Source organism: Hibiscus syriacus, unplaced genomic scaffold (genome assembly GCF_006381635.1).
Source record: "Hibiscus syriacus cultivar Baekdansim isolate YM2019G1 unplaced genomic scaffold, ASM638163v2 tig00111840_pilon, whole genome shotgun sequence".
Lineage (NCBI taxonomy): Eukaryota > Viridiplantae > Streptophyta > Magnoliopsida > Malvales > Malvaceae > Hibiscus > Hibiscus syriacus.
Genome location: NW_024063195.1, coordinates 17,603 through 42,695, shown reverse-complemented (window position 1 = coordinate 42,695; position 25,093 = coordinate 17,603). Strand labels below are relative to the sequence as shown.

The 25,093-nt window shown below is 33.1% G+C and overlaps 1 pseudogene; it reads left to right on the top strand.

Annotated features, from left to right (window-relative positions):
* The first annotated feature begins 7,279 nt into the window (after positions 1–7,279).
* LOC120171960 lies at positions 7,280–16,824 on the top strand (annotated as a pseudogene).
* The last annotated feature ends 8,269 nt before the right edge of the window (positions 16,825–25,093 follow it).

The following is a 25,093-nucleotide window of genomic DNA, read 5'->3' as shown; positions in this document are numbered from 1 at the left end:
AACCCAAATCAGTCAGCCATTGACCATTGACCGTTGGCCGACCATTGACCGTTGATCGTTGATCGCCGTTGAATTTTTCCAAAAACCTTCATCTTGATGTTTTTCGACGTTCTGAGTCTGATTTTACAATCTGTTTTGCCAAATTTTGACTCAAAATCCCCGAATTGAGCCCGTTAACCAAAAAATGCTTAGTATTTTTTAGCATTTTTGCTTATTTATTTAAGATTTGATTATGGAATTAATTTTGAAATATATTTTTATGAAGGTGCTCGTATTTCCCCCGACCGAGGGTCAGTTAGATCCGATGCTTCTCGTTCGTCAGATCGGCACGACTGCGTTCTTCGAGAGTTACTCGTAGGTTTCTGTAAATTGTTTAAATAGAGGTTATTATTATTCATATTAGGATTCTGATATAGATTTTCTGATTAGTAGGATCTAGCGATGTCGTTGATCGTGATCGGCAGACCATTAGTAGGCTTTCTTATCAGGCTACTCATATTGGTTCATGTGTGTTTCCTGATGGTGTTACATTACTGTTTTAAACTATTTATCTAAACTGTTTTAGATTTCTGATAATACTAAATATTTTTACGATATGATACATGATTTTCTAAATATTGTTTATTTGATATCTGATTTACTGTATATTTCTGATATGATATCTGGTTACTATTTTCCTTTATATGATTTCTGATTATGGAATATTTTCATGTTTTAATGGATTAAACTACCATTTTCACTCAAATACATACATGTTTATTACTGTCATTGGGGGTATTATTGGAGGAAGTATATCAGACCTAGTGTATGGCTTCTAAGACCTTACCGCATGCTTCTCTGCTTTGTGCACAGGGTAAGTCCTTACCATAGGTCCTTATGCTATAAGTATAAGGCCCTTATTGGGTGTACAAGTGGGTGTATGGTTATGGGGAACCTATACATTCCGGTGATCGGATGGGGGTAGTTTTCATATTTTTAAAACATGTTTAATGAACTGATCTTTACTGAAGTATTTTATCTTTATGTTTTTATACACCGTAAGGAGCACACGTGGCTTTTTAGCTCATTCTGTAAATTTTAACCTTTTCAGATGATAGTAGACCGTAGGCTAGAAGACTGAGCATCAAGAGGACCGACTACTCCTATTTTTGTACCACTGTATATCTCTATATGTATTTTTATTATACTTTGGTGACACGTGTTTTTGTTACCATCTCGATATATTTGTATTACTGGTATTTTGTTTTGTACATGTTTTATACGGTTTTCTGAAATATGTATACATATATGTTTATTGTATGAATCTTTCTTATGACTAATTTTATATTATATTGTTATATGGATTTAACGTTGTTTTAAATATGAAAATAATTTCTGAATACGATAGGTAACCGCCTAGATTTGGTCATAACGTCCAAGTCGGGTCTAGGGGTTACAAAACAATAAAATAAATCAATCTCGCTTAGAGAAACAACGAATATTACCAGAAAAAAAGCTTTTTTTTCTTGAAGGTGGAACCTTGGTGCAAAGCTGAACCTGCCGACTTTGTTTTCCTAATCAAATTGAAGTCAAGGTAAGAAATTCTGATGATGGAAAGAGCATAGGTGCTAGAACACAGCAAAATCTTGCTTGCAACAAACTCTTTTTGTTAATGTGTTGATATGAAAGATTCTCTTAAATAGCACATCTTCATTTTAAATCCATTTTGACATTACTAAAGTATTCAAGCCATGATAAGCGTGTGTGTATATAAGATACCACCAGTTAAAATATAATGGACATCAAATAAAGAATCCTATTCATGAAATTGTTTAATTGGAGAAAATAATAGGCCGACCATCCAAAACTTCTTGTCAATGCAACTACTAGATCGTCTAATGAACTTTTCTTTGACACTTTAAAGTTTTGAAGCATAAAAACAAGAAAAGGATACATATATTTGAGCAAATGAAATTAGTTTTACCATCCTAGTATTGTGAGCCTTTTCCCCTTTTTACACCTAACAGAAACTTAAGGTAAATATGCATCATGAACTGTCTCAGAGAAATTGTACAGTCCTAAATGCAATAGCAGTGTAAATAACTAGAAATAGAACCAAATCTACCAATATTACAGGGGCTGGGAGATTGATGGAGACCAACAGAAATGGGCATAGTACTTGTTTTATTGATTCATTCATGTCAATTAGAGTCCTTATCAACGTGTTAGTTGAAGATGAATATCCTAACAAAGCTCTACAACATAAAATGTTCAATGGTGAAAGCCCAAACTACGTTGGACTTATGATAGTGCAAATCATTGTGAAAAAAAATCCTATAGCAACAAAAATTGTAAAATCTGAACATTTTTTTTAGTAATCAAGGTAAATGGTAGATATCTCATTTTACCACAACGAAGACTCTTTGGTAGGTATCTCAAAACATTGATATCTCAATATAAATATATAGGCAACTATCAAAGGGTAAAATCTCTAGTTCTCTCTAGACACATATTAAAGGTCACTTCCCACTTCTCACTTCTCAGTGCAAGCTTGACCCTATGCAGGTTCTTGGGAATGGTATTCAAGAAATAGTTCCAATTTTCAGCACTTTGTGAATTAAGTCGCCTAGTTAAGCAAGACCTGGGTGCTTACAAGAGAAAGCTCGAGGCATTATTGCACAAGTAATGACCCCAAAGTGCTTACTTTAGATAGAAGCACACATGTATAATTGTCAAAACCATGCTTATATTGTTATAAATGATTCAAAGAATAAGGAGTATACGAGCATCTTCTTTCTTGTATAATTGTCTCAGCCAATGAATTGCTATATTCTCAGCCTCTTGAACATCCTACAATTTTGCCTGCAACAGATCATTCAACTTTAGTAGGGAAGTTGATATAACAGTACCCAGAAACAAGTAAAGGCACGATGTTGGTTACTCAATATTCCACCAACAGCCTAGCCATTAAGCAAGAAGATGGCATGCAAGGAAAAAACAAATGATAAAAGATTACCTCATACAACTGTATAAATTTAACTTGAATTCATAATATTTTATATATTAACTTTAAAAAATATTTTTATATTAATTTATTAAATATATTTTATTATTAACTTAATTTAAAAATATTTTATTTTTTAAATTTAAAAATATATATTTTTTAAATTTAAAAATATATATTTTATGTTAAAATATTTTAAAATTAAGATAAGAATAAAATATATTTAATTTAAAGTAATAATATATATATTTAGTAAATTAAGATAAAATATATACTTTTAAAATTTAAAATAATAATAACATATATTTTTAATAGGTTAGATAAAGATAACATATATTTTTAAATTAAAAGAAAATATTTTTTAATTAAATTAATAATAAAATATATTTAATAAATTAATATAAATATTTCTTACATTAATTTATATAAAATATTATAACTTTAAGTTAAATATTTATACACTAAAATATAAAATATATACATCATGTCATGTTGTCTATTTTAGACCAAACACTGGTTTTAGCTTAATGAATGGGTACATCATTGGTTTCCCCAAGAGACCTAGGTTTGAATCTCTTTAACCTCAATTTGCTTTGTTGTGTATTCTTTCAACAAGAGGGTGACATGATTAGTGGAAATAAATATTATATATTAAATTAAAATAAAGTTAATCCTTCAATTGAATGGTAACATGTGATGCGACACGTAACATCATTTGATTATAAGATTAAATTTATTTTAATTTATTAAAAATATGATTAAATTTAGAGAATATGTAAATAAGATGAACCAAATGTGTGATTATACCAAATATTTAATTGTCACATCACATCTATTAATTATTAACGACAGTTAGCTTGTGATGGTCACATCCTAATTAGGGATGTAAAATCGGGTAATCGTTCATGTTTCAGTCGGATCCTGTCAGGTCGGGTAAAATCGGATACAAGTCAAGTCAAGTAAATTTGATGCTTCGACTCGGATCAGGTTGAGTCCAGGTCAAATCAGGTCGAGTCATTTTCAGGTTGATTTGACACCAGGTACAGTTCGGGTTCAGGTCGGATTACTTTCAGTTCGGATCGATGTCAGTTCAGGTCAAAATAATTCAGGTCCGGAGTAGATAAAGACCAAGTTAATTCAGGTTCGAATGGACTTCAGGCAGATCTCGTTCAGATTTGGTGACATCATTGGCAAATAAAATTCAGGTATGATCTTTATCAGATATGGATTGAGTTCAAATCAAGTCAATTTTTATTTTTGGATTTATTATTTTTCATCTTTCGCAAACGTTGAATTGTAATTTGTAATTGTATATGATTTAGAGTAAATTACTAAGAATATAATAATCATGGATCAATTTTATGAAAAAAAAATATTAAATTAAAGACTAAATTGAACAAATATGAAATTAAAAGTAAAAATATAAATAAATTAAACAACACACATTGATGAGGGACCAAATTGAAATAATTTTAAAATATGAGGTTGAAATTAATATAAAAAGTATTCAATTATACCCATTTAAAAAGTTATGGGTCAATTAAAAATATAAATAAGTAATAAGTATGGGTTCATGAAAATATAATTTTAAGGATTAAATTGAATAAATATGAAATTACAAATAAAAATTTAAATAAATTAAACAACACAAAGGGATTAAATCAAAATAATTGTAAAATATGAAGAAAATCTGTAAAATGGACTAAACTGCATTCATTTCAAAAGTTAAGAAAAAATGAAACAATTATAATATATATATACACATATATATATATATATATAAACTATATATATTATGTATAAACTATATAGTTTATTAATATAAACTATATAGTTTATATTTTTATTATTATATACTATATATAAACTATATAATTTATTGATATAAATTATATAGTTAATATATAAATTATATATGAATCATATTTAAATATATACTATGTATAAATTATATTGTTTATTAATATAAACTATATATAAAATATAAATTATATATACTATGAATAAATTATATAATTTATATAGTTTAAATATAAAGTATATAAGTATATAGTAAATTGCATTCATTTAAAAATTTGAAAAAAATTATAATATATATATAATATAAGTTTATATATAAACTATATATATAAACTATATTTATATTATAAACTATATAATTATTATAAGCTATATATATATATAAATTATGTTTATATGAACTACATAGATAAACTATATATGTATAAACTATAAAAAGTATATAGTTTATAAAATATAATTTATATTAATATAGTATATATATATACATATATACATATACACATATATGTATAAACTATATAAAATATATAGTTTATAAATTATAAATTATATTAATATAGTATATATATGTATGTATAACTAATATAAGTAATCTATAGAATATATAGAGTTTATAGAAACACTATGCATAAACTATATAAAATAATAAAGTATATAGTTTATAAAAACCCTAAACCCTAAACCCTAAACCCTAAACACTATGCATAAACAATAGTTAATATATGTAACCTATAGTATACATATACATATAAACTATATATGTAACTTATAGTACATGTATGTATAAACTATATATAGTATATATACAACTATATATTTTATATAACTATATATGTAGATAGTTTATAACAATATTATATTAGTGTTATATAGTTTATACTTTATATATGTATATAGTTTATAAACTATAGTTTATATAATTACTATATAGTTTATATTTATTAACTATATATATATAATTTATAAACTACTATTTATATTAATATATATATAGTTTATTATATATTAATTTATTAACTATATTTTATATTAATATATATATTTTTTATAAACTATACTATATTATATTAATTAATATTAATATATTTATATAATATTAATATTATTTATAATATTTTATAATATTAATTTTAATATATTATTAGTTTATTAATATAAATTTATAGGGTAAGATTGAAAACTGGCATCAAAAGTAGCCATTTTCTCCCTCTCTTCCCAGTCAAATCCTCCTCCTTTGTTTTCGATCTCTCTCCTTCCCCGCTCAAATCCCTCTCCCTTTTATCTCGTTTTCCCTCTTTCATTGTTGTTTCCGTTTGCCTAGTTGTCTAGTTGTTCAATTAATAAACTTTGTTACTACTGTTGTTGTCTTCTATGCTTTCTGCTTCTGCTTTCAGACTCTCAGAGCTCGTGTGGCTGCCAAGGCTGAAGAAAAGAAACAGAAGTTGCCGGGGGTTCTTCGATAAGGAAGTTTATAATATCCTCAACGGAGACACCACCGCCGCCGAAAACCCTTCCTCGGTCATGGCTCCGGATTTGGCTTTGGCTTTGACTCCTACTCCAGCAGCGCATGATGTGGTGGAGTATGCCGAGACTGTTTTTGATAGCGGAAGGAGCGCGACAGCTGAGGGCGGGCTGTTTTCGGACTTTGAATAGGACGACGGTGGGGGGAGCCCGAAAAAGGTGGAGCCCGCGCTTGACGCTGACACCGAAATGGCTTTTCCAGCTCCTATCCCTATATTAGGTAATCAAATTCTCATACCACATACAAATACTACTATACTAGTATTGATCACTAGCAATTGTTAATTAGTGATTAACCTTTGAATCATTGGTTGATTATGTTTGCTTTTGTTTCTTCATATTTTATGATGATTTGATTGATTTCTAAATTCTAAAATAGGTTTTCTTTAAGAGAAAGAACTTTGCTTTAATGGAGGTGTTTGAGCACTGTTGGCAACTCTTTTTAACCTTTTTCTATATGTTCTTTATGGAAGGAATCTTTAACTTTTTATGAGGAGGAAGGGTAGGGTTCTTTGGAAATCGAATCGATTGTAAACAAATGTCAACTAAAAATTTGATACAAATGTATGAATCTACTTGATTTGATTCTAAAATAGTCGACTCAATACGATCACCGGATATCGAAATCTTCGTTATGAGGGAATAGGAGTATGAAACTCAATATGATTTTCCGATATCCTATATCGGAATCTTCAGGGAATAGGAGTATGAAACTCAATATTGATTTAACAATAGGTATTAATGTTCTATTCTGGCTTTGAATATGAGAGTCTCTAGTTATTTTCAGCTGTTTATTTAGTGGATCAAATGGCAAATATCTTACGCTATGAATATGTGCTCTTTTTTGTTATGCAATTGTTGGTCGTTGCAGATAGTCGGGGAAGATTGGTTGTTGGGTCATTTTAGGGTTACACAGGGCATGTGGATGGAAAGTCAAGTGATGCTCGTTTCTATCATCCCAAAGGTGTAACCATGGATGATAAGGGAAATGTATATGTTGCTGATATCATGAATCTTGCTATTAGAAAGATAGGAGATGCAGGTATAGACCGATAATGATAAAGAGTAGATTTAAAAGAAAAAAAAACCTTGATTATTAAGTTGAATTTTCTTCATAAAATTTCTGTGCAGACTTTAAAATAACTTTAGCTATCGAAGCAACTCTAAGCATTGTTGATTGAAATCCTTGATTGTCAATTTACAGCATGGAGAAAAGATAATGGAGTTCAAAGTTGAGAGGACCCATTGTAGATTAGTTTCTAAAGTAAAAAGATGGTTTGAATTGGAATTATTTGAAGGTGTCACAACTATTGCTGGAGGAAAGTCGAATGTTGCAGGATATAGGGATGGGCCTAGTGAGGATGCAAAGTTCTCGAATGATTTTGATGTGGTATATGTTGGACCGACTTGTTCCTTGTTCCTTGTTCCTTGTTAGTTATCGATAGAGGAAATGCTGCTCTATTTATCAACTAGCTTAGAGTTGATATGTGCTCTATTTATGTCAATACTAGTAACATTATCATCTAAATAACAATTACCATTATGAAAAATTAGGAATTTGTCTTATAAATTTTGATACGAAAATAGTTCATGCGGAATGCATAAGAAACATAATTTCGCTTTCAGTCTTACCTGTGAAATAAGGTCATTCTATTTCTTCAGAAAAATAAAGTCCTATTATTTTATTAATATGTAAATTTTTGAATGACTATTAAGGCTGATATTAAATACACATGAAAAAAAGTATAAAAACAGTTTTAGAACTAAAACCTATTCACTAACATGTTTCTCTGCATTTCTCAGGTGGAATTCAGTTTGTCACGGCTCAACTACCTCTTCTTGAACTTATGGATTGTGGGATGACAATATGCGATCCTGATTCTCAGAATCCACCTTCTATCAAAATTCTGACAGTGAAGTTCCAAATGTATTGAACAATAAACAACACCTTATGTACCAAAAGCTTATCATCAAACACAGCCGACTAAAGAAACTCAGCTTGTAGGGTTGTTCTGGCTTAGATGTGAGCTTTTTTAGTCCTTAATCTCGAGTATGTTTCTAGTTGCTTCTCAATATCCTATGTGTTCTTATTTGTTGAATCTCAATTTAGGCTTTATGTTTGAATTGTAAGGGTTTGGAAAAGTCGAAAATGTTTGTCACTGTTGGCCATCGAATTCCCTTTGGCTTTACCACTGATTGTATGCTTTCTTAATGCAGGATGCTTGCTGAAGTGATGCAATGATGCTTGCTGAATTGGTACATTGATGCTTGCCGGTTGCTGTTGTCTATTACTCATTAATGCCTTGTAAATTATTGCTATTGGTCTGACTTAAATCAATTTTTTAACCTTATAAATTCTTATATAAATAGTTACTCATGTGGAATTATGTTGGTGGCATTTTGGCTTTTAAAGCTAGAAAATTGCCCATAATTAAACATGTTGGCAACATTTAGGATATAGTATAGTTAGGCTTTTAACCTTGTAAAACCTTAACTATAAGATTTGAGAGCATTTATTCCAACATAAATATATTTGTTTAGTTGATTTTATTGTAATTTTAGTGTTTGCATGTGTAATAAAATGAACTTCATTTATAAATTTTTTGTTTTAGTAATTGTAATGTTATTAAAGTTTCAAATCTTTAATAAGTTCATCATTTCAACTAATATCTTTTTATTTTAAAATTTCAAGTTAAGTTATACTTAAATTATTAATCAATTTTCACATTAAAAGTAAATTAGATTTATGAATATTTTAACTCAATTTATATAATTTAATAAAATCATGTTCAATAAGACAATATTTAAATTTAATTTAGTGATTATAAATAAAATTATAATATAAGAATTATAAAGAATTTGAATTAATATAAAAATCAAATTTATAATATACAAATTATAATATAAGAATTATAAAAAATATAAAGAATTGTAATTAATATAAAAACTAAATTTAATTATCATAAGTTTATTATAAATTTAAAATACCATAATTATATTAATTGTAATTTATTACTTATAAGTCAGGATAATATCAGATCACTTTAACAACATCTCATATCATTTACAGGTTGAGTCAATTACAGGTCAGGTTCATAACAGGTCAGGTTGAAAACAGGTCGGGTAATACCAGTTATTTACCAGGTCAATCTCGGGTTCATATTAGTCGGATGCAGTTCGGGTTCGGGTATCATATTTTCGGTTCAATTCGGGTTCAGGTCGTTCTCATGTCGGGTGCAAGTCGGGTTCAGATCCACAATTTTCAGGTCCAACTCGGGTTCAGGTCAACACTAGTTCCGACTCGAGTCAGTTTCGGATCACCACAGCGCAGGTCAAAAACAGTTTTCACTCGAGTAAGTTTCATTTAGTGTTACAGGTCGGGTCAGTTTTTTACACCCTTAATCCTAATCAAATAAAAACGAAAGTGGTCATATATTAATTAAATAAAAAAGTGACATATATTATGTTTATTTTAAAATTAGTTAAAAAAATTAGACAAAACATAAACATAAATGATCATATATAGTTAACCCTTAAAATATATATGATTTGTGTTAAAATAGTTTTGGAAACCTAAGTTGGATTAATGGTCAAACGTGAACCTTGAACTTTCAGCAGCCTTAGTTTGAGCCTCATGAAGAGTAACTTAGTATTAATTTTTTTATACAATAATGATGCCGTTTTGATTTGTTTTGAGTAGGAATGGGTATGGCACTCGAACTATAGTTTTGTTCTTGCCGTCTCTATAGGGTCGGGTTTATTTAAAAGAAATTTAGGTTAGGTCGAGTTTTTTAGAGGATATTTGGGTTTTTTAGAGAATATTCAAGTCGGGTTTAGTTTTATGATGAAAAATACCTAATTTAAAAATAATGTAATTAAACCTTATATATTTAAGAATAATTGTAATAATATCATTATTTATATTTTTTTTTAATTAAATATATTTTTATTGAATAAAATTAATATTTCTTATAAATATATTATTTTAGGTCATGTTTGGTTTTATCTTAAAAAGACGGGTCAAATTCGAGTCGAGTGAAGTCACCCTAAACTCGGGTCGAATCAATTTTTGAGTGGAGGATATATATTTTTCGGGTCAAGTTGGATTGGTCGGAAACCCAACCCGACCCATGTCCATCCTTAACTTTGAGCATCAAAACAACCACATCAAAATGACGTTGATTCATTGTGGTGTCCACATCAGTAGTCGTCAACCACATCATCGTGTCATTAACGATTTAATGGCGTAATGGCATAATTAAAATGAAATCAAAGTTTAGTGCTATAATTGACAAAATTTAAAGTTTAATAGTATAATAGATATATTACTTAAAGTTCAATGGTATTTGAGTAGTTTACTCAAATTGTTTTTTTTTGTAAAACAATAAATCCCAAAACATTTCTAAAATCTCAAAAGTTTCAAAAATACTTAATCTCAAAGCATTAATGGTCGCTATCGCCCCTGCCGATCGTTTACCCATTTGTCGACGTCTACCCACCCATCGTTGGTCATTAATCATAGCTTCAAACTCCATAAAATCCCTAAATCCTAACACATATCCATCTCAATCAGTGGTTGAGTGGTCAAAGAGCATGTTACCAATGGGTGAGTTGATGATCACTGATGACGGTGGTGGTCGACATCATAATCGAAAGTCTTGGGGTATTTTTTGAAAAATAGAAAATTTGGTTTTGTAAAAAAAATTATTTATTTTATGAAAAATTAAAGAAAATAAAAAAATTAGGTCGTGTGTCAAGTACTAATTGGTTGATTGGTTTTTTAATAGATTTTATTAATGATTGTTACGATGTAGACACCTAAATTTACAGGAAAAAATTTAGGCACCTAAATGGAAAAAATGTATAATTTATGCACTTTTTATATTAAACCTTATTTTTATCGATGGTTAAGGGATGTTTGCTGTCCCTAAATATCTTAGGTTGTAACATGATGTCTGTAGGGATGTTTGAGCTTTTAGTTTGTTTTCAATTTTGTCTCTGTTGTTAATGTTAGAGTATACACAAAGACTAATTATATGATGATTGTATGGACCTATTTTATTTAACGATTTTATTGAATTAAGGCGTTGCCACTATTATTTTCAGTTATATATCTATGTCTAACATAAACTGAAAGATAATAAAGGCCATATAATATATGATTATTATTAAATACCCTTAGTCAAATATTATTATGAGTATAAACAATAATAATATGTTTAAGACTAACGTGTTATTGATTGATAGCAATGAACTATTATTGACATAGAGATATTATAATTGATGCATGAATATGTTGTTAGATAATAACATATTGGATTGACCCACTATGAGCATATGTCTTGAATTATTACGTGATGGTCACAACATTGGTCATGGTGATGACTATATGTATGCTCCTCAAACTTGAGATCATTACTATCTCAACATATATTGTTATATATTTTGATACAGTTAAACATGCTTCATATCTGGTTGCACTATAAAGACTGATATTGAACATATCTCGATATATGTAGTGGGATGTGAATGATTAAGATAAGATTTGTCCTTCCTACATAATAGGAAATAAACCACATGCCACATGATTGAGTGAGACTAGAAATACATGACTATGCTTGAATAAGTTGATATGAGATATCATAAATTATTCGTTAATTATAGTCTACTCTAGATATCAAAAAATAATAGATGTGTCATACAAGTGTGATTATTCCAAGACTTATGCCTATTATGGATATAAAGAACAAAAGGATATAATATATAAAAGAGTCAGTCATGAAGATGATATGTCGAATCATGATTTCTTGTAACTTAGGTGACAATGATATATTGCTAGATGTCAATCAATGTTTGTAATATTAGAACGGTTCTAATAATTACTTCTAATGTTACAAGAACCTACAGGGTCACACCTTAAGGTTGAAATGAGCAAATATTAAATGGATTTTATTGTACAATATAATTAGAGTTAATATATGTATATTTGTATACATATAATTTAATTATCTCGAATAAAATAAGTAGACATTAAAAGAATGTAATTTTGATTATAACTCTTTTAATGAATATTTAATTCAAAATAATTAAATAATTTTTTAATTATTTTTAAACCCTAAAAGTTAGGATAACTCGTGTATATAAAGATAAGCAAGGGTCTAGCAACCGTTCTGATCTTTTAGCCGATTTTCTCAATACGGGTGAACTAAGTAGAGGTCGAGACCTTTTCGTGGAGGCTTGCGATTCGGATCGTTCGTGATCAATATTATCGTTGCTACAATCTTGTTGTTTTTCAAGAAACTCAATGTAAGTAATCGTATCATTTTCCTCCCGATTCTGGTTTTATCGTACATGAATCACTGTTGAGATCGTCAAGTTTATTTTCGTCGTGTCATGGGATGCGCCGACGGTTCCAACAATTATCTCCCGTTAAATTTTACTGATGTGACACTTAACTCTCGTTAACCCAATCCCTCCTCCTAAAATCCCACCCCTTGTTGAACTTTTAAGATTTTAAAGTACTATGAATTTAGATAGAAATTGGAACTTATGATAACTATTTCAAATTAGGGTTCTCATTGCTTGCGACGCTATGACAATTTGAATTCCAGCTGTCTCGCTTAGTTCTATGTTCAAACTATGTTATTGAAGAATTGTTGGATAAATGTTGAATAAACTGTTTTCTGTCTATTATGTTAAAAAGTTTTTGGTTTTTATTCCGTTTCTTCTCTCTTAGTTTGTTGCGTGAGATCTTTACCAAGAAAAATTGATTTTTTTCTTGTCTCTTTCAAACTTATAGCAGAAATTGGCTTTCCCTCCAATTATATATATCTATATATCTATATATATATATATATATATATATATATATTATAGAATGTCTGCTATGGATTACAGTTCTTTGGTGATGTCCTAATTTAAATGCTCAAGTTAGTGTCTTAGGGATATCAAGTATATTGAGAGAACGGAAGAGTAAAGAAACTAAGAAAGAGACCTTCCCTTTAGGGAGGCCGTCTTCTCGTTGTATATAGGGTACAAATTTTAATATAATCACTGAATAATTTAAATGCACATTTTTCTGCTGGGAAATGTAGGAAAATAATCATACTTCTGTTGAACTTTATAATTGCAATAACGCTACTCTGGTAGTGGACTTGGCTTCAAAAAATAGTGTGAAATGAACTTTTTACCTATCAGCATTGCTTTTATTCTGGTAGTGGTTTTCATTAGACTGGTTATGCATTGTTCTTGTTGAATGAGTTATTTGAATAAATGTTGTACTGGATTGAATCTTGCAGCCTGTTATATGGATAACTTTTTTTATTTAATTTTTAATTTATGAGGATTTATTATTTTTTATCGTTGCACCAGGTCACCATTACATGAGATGGAGATAATGCTGAAATGATAGAGAAGGTTGAGACAGTTGAGGAGGTAATTACGACTGAGGCTGCAGAGCCTGTTGAATCTTTTTCATAAAAGGAAAATGCATCTATTAGAAGTTACTGCAATTTTTATTCTGGAAAATGGTTGAGCACGCATATTTCCTGCCTCTGGAAATTTAGATTGTTGGCAGTTGGCACACTTCCATGGTTGACATCTAATGTTACTGTAGGTCAAAATTGCAAGCAAGGAACAAAGCCCAATATTGCCAAAGAATTTGTTTGCGTTATAAAAGAAGAGGAGTTGGTTGATAGATTTGAGTGTGGAAGTGAAGTCTTGTTTGAGCAATGTATGGAGAGGTGAGATTTTAGGAGGAGGAGGAGGAGGAAGAAGAAGAAGAAGAAGAAGAATAAGAGGAGTTGCTTTTTCTTTTCATTTCTTATCTTTTTTTTTTTTTTTTGGTTCTTATTGCAGTGCTTCTCTCCAGGCAGTTTGTGGACATGACTCGGATAAGAATTGAAGGTCTTCTTGCCGCTTTTCCTAAGTTGGTAGGCACAGGAAAGCAACACACATATGTTGAGACTGAGAATGTGCGTTATTTTAATCAGCCAATGGAAGCTCTTTATCTGCTTCTTGTAACAACAAACAGAGCAACGTTCTTGAAGATTTGGAGACTCTAAGACTGCTATCCAGGCTGGTATGCTTTTCTTCTCTTTGATTTCTTTCTTGTCTTATTTGATCTTTGAAAATAATAAATAATGTAGTAACACTGCATTATGTTTTCCTTATTTCTTCGATCTACCACGAGTAGTTAGAAGTTTACTTGTTTCTGGAGTGGTTTCTTTTCCTGTATGATTTCAGCCTCTCGTTCTTTGTCACATTCGTATCTGTTACTTGAGGCATTTTCGATGATTAGCCTTTTTAATACCCTTGTCTTGGCCAAGTAGAACAGAGCATTTACTTTATTCCTTATACTTTTCTAGGTAACTGAGTATTCTTACTCTCCAGATGAGGAGGGTATTGGCAAGAGTGCTTTTGAACTGGTCTTTGCTTTTGATGAAGTCATCTGTCTTGGGCACAAGGAAAATGTGACCGTTGCACAGGTTAAGCAATACTGTGAGATGGAGAGTCATGAAGAGAAGTTGCACAAGCTGGTATTGCAGAGCAAGATTAATGAAACTAAGGATGTCATGAAGCGTAAAGCTAGTGAGATTGACAAGAGCAAGGTTCTTTTATTGCAATGTTCTTGCCTTGTACTAGACTCTCTTCTTCTATATACTCTATTTATTCTTGCTGTGTGTTCTGCAGATTGATAAGAATAGAGGTGACAAAGGAGGGTTCATGTCAATGGGATCTGGAAGAATAGAAACTGGTTTTACTGAACTGAGCATTTCTAGCAGTGGAAGTGGCTTTGGAGGTGGTACTGGGTTTGGTGGACCAACCACTGCTCTTGATGCCTTTTCTACCAAGCCTAAAGGTTAGTCACATTATGTGCCACACCCACAACATGCTTTGGATTTTGATTTGTTTCTCAGGTTTCTAATGCATTTCATTAGTTGTACTTGCTTTACTTAATTTCATAGGAAACCCAAGATGTTTCTCACTTTTCTGGACATGCTTCAAATGTTTCAGACTTTTTCTAACCACATGATCATATTTTTTAGGCCGCCAACTTTCATCTGCAACTGCTCCTCCTAAAGGTTTTGGCATGCAGCTTGGCAAATCACAAAAAACAAACCAGTTCCTGGATTCCCTGAAAGCAGAAGGTGAACTAATAGTTGACGATGTCCAGACAAAGGTTGGCCCGTCCAGAGTGGCTGCAGCTCCACTTACTGATCCCGTTACTTTGACTGTTGAGGAGAAACTCAATGTCATTCTGAAAAGAGATGGTGGAATTAGTAACTTTGCAGTTGAAGGGACCTTTTCACTTCAAATTCTTAACCAGGAAGATGGAATCATCCAAGTTCAGGTAACAATCATGTTGTCCTTAAAGTCAATATACCTTTTTCCTATTGCCTTTTTTACATCTTTGAATTTACCAATTATCTTCGCATGCATTATTTTTAGATTGAAACAGGGGGTAACCCTGGAATTCTTTTCAAGACTCACCCCAATATGAACAAGGAATTGTTTTCCAATGAGAACATTCTGGGGTTGAAGGACCCTAATAGGCCTTTCCCCACTGGTCTAGGTGGGGGTGAAGGTGGTATTGGTCTTTTGATGTGGAGAATGCAAAGTGCAGATGAGTCAATGGTGCCATTGACCAGTGGGTTTCAAAACCTGGTGCTTGCTTATTCTTGGTGTGTAACTGCTATTATATACTTCAATGGTTGATTTTTTTTTGTGTTGCAGTCAACTGCTGGCCTTCAGTTTCTGGAAATGAAACTTATGTCAGCATTGAGTATGAAGCTTCAACCATGTATGATCTGCAAAATGTTGTGATTTCTGTACCTCTTCCGGATCTTAGGGAGGCACCAAATGTCAGGCACATTGATGGTGAATGGAGGTAAATGGAAATGATTTCCAAATGGTAAAAATGTCGTGACCTGTTTGGATTATCTTCATAATATATGACTAACAAGCTGTATAGCTTGAAAAAGTAGTATAACATTGTGGAACACAAAATTTGATGTGTAGTTTGTTGTTTTATGTACATTTTCTTTTTTGTCATATTGGTATGACTCTAGGAATTCCGTCCTAGAATGGTCCATACTTCTCATTGATAACTCTAACCGCAGGTCTGTCCATTTTCCCCAACACTGCAAAACTTCATCAAGTGATAATTCTTTTAAATATGGTACTGATTTATATAAGTGACATATTCGCAGTGGACCTATGGAGTTTGTGGTGCCTCCTGCTGACTCATCAGCTTTCTTCCCCATTTCTGTCGGGTTTTTAGCCACTAGTACATACATTGACCTGAAGGTATGATAAGCCATTTTACTTTTATTCTGTTGTCGATTTTAACTTGTGGTCAGATCGTATGTTTTAGTAATTTATGCGTGTAATATATCATTAGTAAAAGAGAAATATTGGTGCAGGTTGTGAACATTATTCCTTTGAGAGGCGGAGCTGCTCCCAAGTTCTCTCAGAGGACAAGGTTGTGAACCTTCCAACCGCTATGTAGGAGTGGCAAAAAATGTAGCAAGATTGTACTTCATTCCCTTGAATCAATTTCTCTTCATTAATTCCATACTAAATACCCCAAAAGTTCTGCTTCTAATACCCAGCATATACTAATATTAAAAAAAAAACCGATAGCTAACATCCATCCACATCTCGGACGGCAACACCATGTTGGAGTTTTCTAGCGCCATCTGCATCAATTTTACAGCACCCAATGGACGGAGGTTGCCAAAAGGATGCCTGACGTTTAACTTTCCCACCATCATTAGCATTTATTAACGAAGATGATAATGCTCAAAGAGCTTCATCTTTCATTCTCCCCCCTTATCCAAAAAAATATAACTCAGATTAAATATGAGGTTATTCTGGCACACTAAAGGATAGAGTCGAATAATATGTCCTAAACTAACAGTGAGTTGGTTTAGTGAGATGAGACACTAGATCCTTTAAGTAAGGTTAAAGGTTCGAATCCTAACGTTTGCGAATGGAGCAAACTGGGTTGTGAGGGTCGCCCTCGCCTCTGCAGTACCCAATCTAAATTAGTCGATCAATAGATCGGATACCAATGATTAATTCAAAAAAAAATAATATGTCCTAAGCTTGGCCCTCTTTAACAAAATAATACGGGTGTTGGTATAATGTTACCGTCATCAAACTTGAATAATTCTCTCCCTTATAACGATCCATATGAAAAGAAAAAAATATACTCTTTCCCTGCAAATCATTTAAATATGGCGTTCATAGATACAATTTATGATTAAATTACTACATTAGAAAATTTGTTTTATCCCTAAAAAAAAAATGGATGTCCCTTGTTCCCATATATAATGAGATAAGGGGAAGGTAAGATAATAGGCTGCCCCCAACACCAGGTTGAGAGCAATTTCCATAGAAGACCTCCGAATTATGAAATACCCTCCGTGGGACTCGATCTCACGACCTCAAGGTTAAGAACTTTGTGCTCTACCAACTGAGCTGGATAGTCATCTCATAAATCCGACCATCTCTCTCACCTATACATCCAACCATACATCATCTTTAAAATCATAATGCAACGGAAGAGTTCGATTTCAGGTATCAAAGGGACCGATTGGTTTTATTTACGTGGATCGAAGTATGCTTTAAAATCATGGCGAATTCTTCTGGGGGTAGGGAAACTTGATCATTGATGTGTGCATTTAGGAAGCTGCAAAAAATCAAGATTCAAGAGACATATATTATGAACATATTCGTTAATGGCGACCGCAAATGAACAAAACAGATACATAATTACACATCGAAATTGAAAAATAAGTTGTACTTAAAAAGACGGTGAAATCATACCCAATGTAGCAGGTACTCTGCAGCAACGATGGCAGTTGCATATGATCTAATAGAGAGGTTAATTGTTGAAACCACGGTAGCTCCTTCCTGAGCAGTTAAAGCCGAGAGAGATTTGCAGAATTCAGCAGGATCTGCTATGTGCTCAATCACCTTACGTAAAATTGACAAAAGGGTGGAAAATAGACAGATTCACAATATTGACAAACAGAGAGAGTGCGAGTGAGAGACGTAGTTGCGTCCAGAAAGGACATACATCTAAAGCAATCACTGCATCGAACTGTCTTTGTTCGTCAACCAGCTTTTCTGTTCATGAAAACATATCCGCATAAGTTATCACTAAACACAAACACCAAAGAAAGAGGAACAGCTATGATATGTTTTACTAATTCAAATTCGTCCATGTCACCAGTGTGTAAAATGTGACACAGTTATCGAACTTCATCAAAGTCAATTATAAAGGCAAGCATTTAGAGCTACCACAGTACGTAAAAAACACAAAAAGCAATGCTCGTTTCAACTAATTACAGATCTAGATTAGCAGAGAGATTAACATACAGAGGAAGAATTAAGCTTAGAATTTACCTGCTGTTGTACAACAATATTTGATATTTGAGGTTGTTGGGTCCAAATTATGTAGAAGCAGGTATATAAAAAGAATCCGATTTCAGGCACTGAAAACCATAAACTTTAAACTTGTAATTTGGCGCAATAGTAATCAGATACAAAAGATTCATGTTAATCAAATTCGAAGCAGGAACCAAATATCTATAATTAATAAATACAAATATAAATAAAGGAATTCAAATTTGATAAACAATACGTAGAGACAACTGCCATTATAACCCAAAGGTACAATTAATGAACCATGAGAATATAAGCCAAAATATTCAATCACCTACTAACTAGCTAGTTGTGCCAAAGTAGAAACGGGTAAGAGCATTCCATTTCAAGAAATTTTCGCATGAAGTAAGTGATGCCTGATAAAATATCATAATCCTACTTGACCATATTCTTAAAGAAGCTGCAGTTTCAAAGAAAAAAAGTAAGTAAAAAGTCTTTGAGACGACATAGCATCTTCAAACCATAGACGGAACATGGTGTTAGCACTAAATAACCAAATCTTCCCTTTTCTTAACCCCATGTGCAGTTATTACTAAAATCATCCAAGATGTAGAAACGCTTAGCCTTAGGCTAACTTGCTGCAAAAGCTGGAATATTTCTGGTAATAAGCAAATTACGAAAGTTTGCACTTGCATGTACAAAAAAAGTAACACTATATCCATACTATGATATGGTTGAAAAGAAGAAAACTGCATACAGCATGAAGACGGGCAATCTTGATGTTTTCCTCTATTGCATCAATTCCAGTGACAATTGCTTCCATTCGAGCCAATGGCTGAGAGGAAAAAGAACCTAATAAGTACCAGAAAAATATCAAATCTAACTAGATCAGTTTGTATGAATATCTGCTAGGTGTAGACACTAATTTTCGCCCGACATTACATAATTTATCCATATTTATTATATGACTTATTTATAGTATATTATATACATATATTATATGGTGAATACGCATTGCATATTTATGAAGTTACTTACGTGCATGCACCTGTATACATTATATATACATTTTTTTTACATATGAAATTTACATATAGTAATGTTGCTTGGTTTTGTATCAGGCTCAAACCCAAAGCCCGTTACAAGCAAAACCCAACACATGTGTAACCCTAGGTGAGTTAGGGTTTCTCTCATTCTGCCATTCACTGCCGCAACAAGCCAGATGGAGAACTCTTGGAGAGTCTTCGCGCTTCACGCCAACGGCAACCATCTTCCGAGCTTTCCGTCGTACCACCAAATTAAAAATAGAAAACGCAAATCTCTCGAAAAATCGAGCTAAAAATAGAGTTCTAAAGCTATAAATACGCATGCAAGGAACAGAGGACAGGAGGCGGGGAATTTCATCAAAAAATGGGGGATCTTTTCTAGGAAGCTCAGCTTCTTCTACGAGATTCTCTTTTGGGGGTAGTTCACAATTTTCGAAGAGCACTGCCAGTTTGTCAGCAACTGCAACTGCAACATCTTCTTTAGCAGCTGCTTCTTCATCAGGGTCTTCAAGCTTCTCATTTGTTCCACCTTCAGCTTCTCCACCTGTATTTGGATTTGGCAATGCAGTTTCATCATCACCTCCACCAATATTCTCTGGTGCCGCTATGTCAAAACCCTCCCTCATCCTCATTCTTTGGTACATTATCAACGCCATTGTTTGCGACAATTACCACAACTGCTTCAACACCGGCAGTAAGTACTACCGCTGCTTCAACTCCATCACTCCCTGCCTTTAACTTAAGTTCTTCGTCTTCTGTCGCTACTGCTTCATCAGCAGCACCTGCTAGTTCAGTTTCTACTTCAGCTGTGAATTCTTTTACTGGATTTGGTGTAACAAGTGCAACCACTACGTTAGGGAGTTCTGGTTCTTTCTCTGGCTTTTCTCTATCAACAAACCATTTACTCCTGCTTCATCCTCGCAAACAAAACCCACGCTACCTCCCTGCTCCCAAAAAGCTTCGTGAATGGCACCTCAGGTCTTGAAAAATAACCCAACCCTTTGAAATTCACTAAATTAAAACCAACCGAATCAAAGAGCATTAAGAGGAACATGCATTGTTCTTTTCCAATCAAAAGACTTTGATTTTCTTGTTTAGTGCGTGCATTATATATATATATATATATATATATTATGCATGTTAGTGGTCTGCATTGTGCATTTAATATCTTTTTTTCGTGCATTGTACGTTTCATAATATATATATATATATTGCATGTTAGTGTATATGCTTTCCCTCGATAATACATGTGGTTTATTGTTATCATTTTTAGGGTAGATGTAGTAAGATATAGTTGTGATATTTTTATAATACTTCTAATTTTTTAGGGGGATTTTTATCAATTGAAGATATGTAATTCGAAGCGATTTTTTTTTCAATTTAAATTCTAATTTTCGCTATTAAGACAACCGACAAATTAATTGGTACCGAAGGGGCGGTTCAAGGGTGTTAATCCTTCCTTGACCGTAACCGACTCCCGAACCCGACACATTTCTGGTACAACGCAGATCAGGTAAGATGGTGTCCGACCCACCTAAGTTCGTTTTAAAGTGGTCGGTGGCGACTCTAACCACATTTTCCAAGTCGAAGCCCAATCCCGGGGCACAATCGAAAGACGGTTGCGACAGCTTGGCGACTCTGCTGGGGACCAGGTAAGTGAGTCAGGCCGAAATTAATTTTTGGTTGTTTTTTTTTTATGTGAAAATGTTAAATTTTAATTTTAATTTATTTATTCGATTCCAATTATTTATCTTTGATTATTTTGTTTCAAATAAATAGGTGTACTGATGTTTTTTGATGATTTCAGATTTTTTTCAAAATTGTCATCTCTAAGCTCTAAACCCGAGCTCCAAACCCGTTTTAAGTGGGGGTGAAAGCGACGCATTCGTGTGAATTTATTCACCGCATATGCCTAGCAAGTAGCCTTCGGGATTCATATACCTTATGTCTTCGTGTGAATTTATTCACCGTGCGGGCATAAGGGAATGTTTCCTCTCGAGTTTAACTTAGTCTACACAAGCCTGTGATGGGTTTAGGACTAAGGGTCTGGTAAGCCCAAGGGGGCACCAGCAAGGAGAACTCGGGTACCGTGTTTTAGAACCTAAACTGGGAGACTTTGAAGGAGTTAGAGCCTACCCCAAAACCTCATTTCAAACCCTAGGATGCTGGAATTATTTCCTGCTTTACTTTCTGTTCAAAGCATGTGAACTAGAAATTTATGCGGTTAGGACTTGTTCAAAATCAACATGCGGGATAGAGATCATGTCCGGGTAGGAATAATAAGCATGTGGGGTAGGACTTTTCATTTTCATTTTCATTTTTTTATTATCCTTGTCTCACTAATTTTTTTTTTCTACTTTCATTTTCTGTTCTTTTGCATTTTTTTTTGATCATTCGCATCATTAAAACGAGGTGTTGATCCACCAAAAATATGTTTGTTAAACGTAAATAGTCTACATTAATGGACAAAGGGGTTATAATACAATGAGATAAAAAGCTCAGAAGTCCAACCGGGATTAAAGAATACTTAGAGGCAAAGGTTGCAGGGGCAAGACGAGGAAATGGTTATTGACCCGGAGAATCCTTTCGAAAATTACGAGAATAAGATGGTGAAACCCTAGCTAAGCTAGAGACCATTATTGATGAATTCCAAAAACAAGTCGACAAACTTCGGATGGAAGGCTCCAAAGACACTTTCGTTTGGAACGAGCTCGGCATAGAGTGAAGGCCGAAGATGCAGTCATTCGAGACCTTTTTTGGGGCAAACAACTCGTCACCCGCACAAGTTTAGCCAAAGGAGCTGGAACGGTTCGACAGGATATTCAACCGGTGAAGAAGCGGAAGACGAATCAACTTGCCAGAGGCTGTGCGGGATCTATACCATCAAAAGTTTTTTGTCTCTTCAGACGTAACATTTTTGTCCCCAATAAGGATTATTCAGAATAATAGGCACATTTTTCGGATCAATGCCTCGGACATTTCATGCTTCATGCATTTAAACATTTTGCATATTGTTCATTTCTTTACATTCACATTAACTATCTTCACATGATTCATCAAAAAATGAGAACACTTCGACCCTATGACATATAAGGAGCTTTACCAACAGTTGTTTGACGCACATGTGGTGTCACCATATCCAGAGAAATCCATGAAGCCCCGTACCCCAGGTAGTATGATGAGAACGCTCATTGCAGCGGAGTCCCAGGGCACACTATCGAGAATTACTCCACAATCAAGAGAATCATACAGAAAATACGTAACAAGAATCGGATCGACTTCAACAACTTGGGGGCATCCAAGTGAGGAAGACCATTTCATCATTTGAGCCATTCTGTTTGGATTTGTTTTTTCATTCTTTTCTCAAGTTTTTGCAAGGACTTTTAAATAAATTTATGTTGTTTAATGATGGCGAGCAATAAATCACATTTGCAAACTTGCAATTCTTTGAATATCATTTGAATTAAGAAACTCTGTTAATGGTCCAAAGTTACGGATCTTTGACAAAGTAACATGATTTTAAAAAAAAGGACTTTGACCTTATCCAAAATATACCCTCAAACACCATACCCTGCTCTTGTAATTAACCAATATACCATTTTTCTTTTCATAAGGTGCGGACAACAATTACTATGTTTTTTATTTAAGACGTTTAATGACGATGATGATCTTTACAAATGAAAGAGTCGAGTAGGTGAATCCAGTTTAGGTCAGTTGCTTGAAAATTGAACTCTAAAGATGAGATTCCTTGACTTTCAAAAAACACCTAGGCTATAACAGGTTCTTCTTGACAATCTTAGGAAATTAAATCCGTAAAAACTGAGCTATTCCGCTAAGGCAATTGGTTATAGAGGAAACTTGAAAGCCCTGGCCTTATGAGTAGATTACGTTCAAACCATGACATTGCTCGGACACTTGGCAATTCGGTGTTTGCTCCACTGCTCTTGTCAGGCTGAAGACTCTGTGATGAGATGAACCCTTCAGTTAACTTGATAACTGTGATTATAATATTAAGCTGTCCCTCTAAAGCAATTGGTTAAACGCCCCGGCTTTATGGATTCAGCTAGTCAGATAACGACAAATTAAATCAAATTTATCTAAGCAAGAAATTTTCGGTAAAATGGACTAAGGGAGTTAAGGAACACCTGTTATAGTCAACTACACACGAGCACTCAAGAATTTCATTTTTATACCGATGTTTTTGCACTGCCTTTGTTAGAGGAGCCTACAAAGCTTGAACAAATAGAAGATTTCAGAGGACTGAAATAAAAGGTCTAGTAAGTGATCATGCTAGTTGCGTCATTTTGTCCGCACCCAATTGAAGTGCCAAAGCATGTTGTGATATTTAAAAAAAAAATGACATTTTTTTACCAAAACCTTAGAAAGGAGGCCAAGCTAAAGCCAACACATCCATTTGAACGCTGGTCAAAGAGCTGTAACTCTGAAAACGTTAAAAGAGTCATTGATTCCTTTGATATTCTTTGAACTCGCGTTTATAATTTGATTCAATTGCGAATAATATTTTACAACATTTTTATCGTTTTCTCTCCTGAAACAAGAAAAATGAGAAAAACATTTTCAAACAGAACAATCTCAGATATGAAATGTCTGTAAAGCCCAAGATCGAGAGGCAAATGGGGCACGATCGATTCCATGGACCAGATTGGCAGACAAAGCACGAAGAGATAACACATAATTCATTCATGTTGCATGCATCTTAGACATAATTAGGTGCATCACATTCCTCATTTTAGCATACATGATTTTTGCAGCTTTTAGAGTCAAGGATACTTGATTCGTAAGCGCCTTTAAAGAACGATGGTGGTTGCTTAGCTTGGCAGCAAGAAGCTACCGATTGAAAATTTTCTCTCGAACTCACAATTTGCTTGAGAGTAAATTTCAACTTCTCAATGAAGGATCTTGAATCCAAGACAACACAAGCTCAACTTCATGACGAAGGGGCGACTGATTGTCAACAAACACTTCCCAATTTCAGAGCCAATTTCAACTTCACATCGAAGGATATTGGACTCCAGACAACGTATGTTCAACTTCACGACGAAGGGACCGCTGGTTGTCAACAAATTTTCCCGATTTCAGAGCCAATTTCAACTTCACAGCGAAGGATATTGGACTCTAGACAACGCAAGTTCAACTTCACGACGAAGGGACCGCTGCTTGTCAACAATAATTTCATAATTTCAGAGCCAATTTCAACTTCACAGCGAAGGATATTGGACTCCTGACAACGCAAGTTCAACTTCACGACGAAGGGACCGCTGGTTGTCAATAAAAAAAATTCCCAATTTCAGAACCAATTTCAACTTCACAGCGAAGGATATTGGAC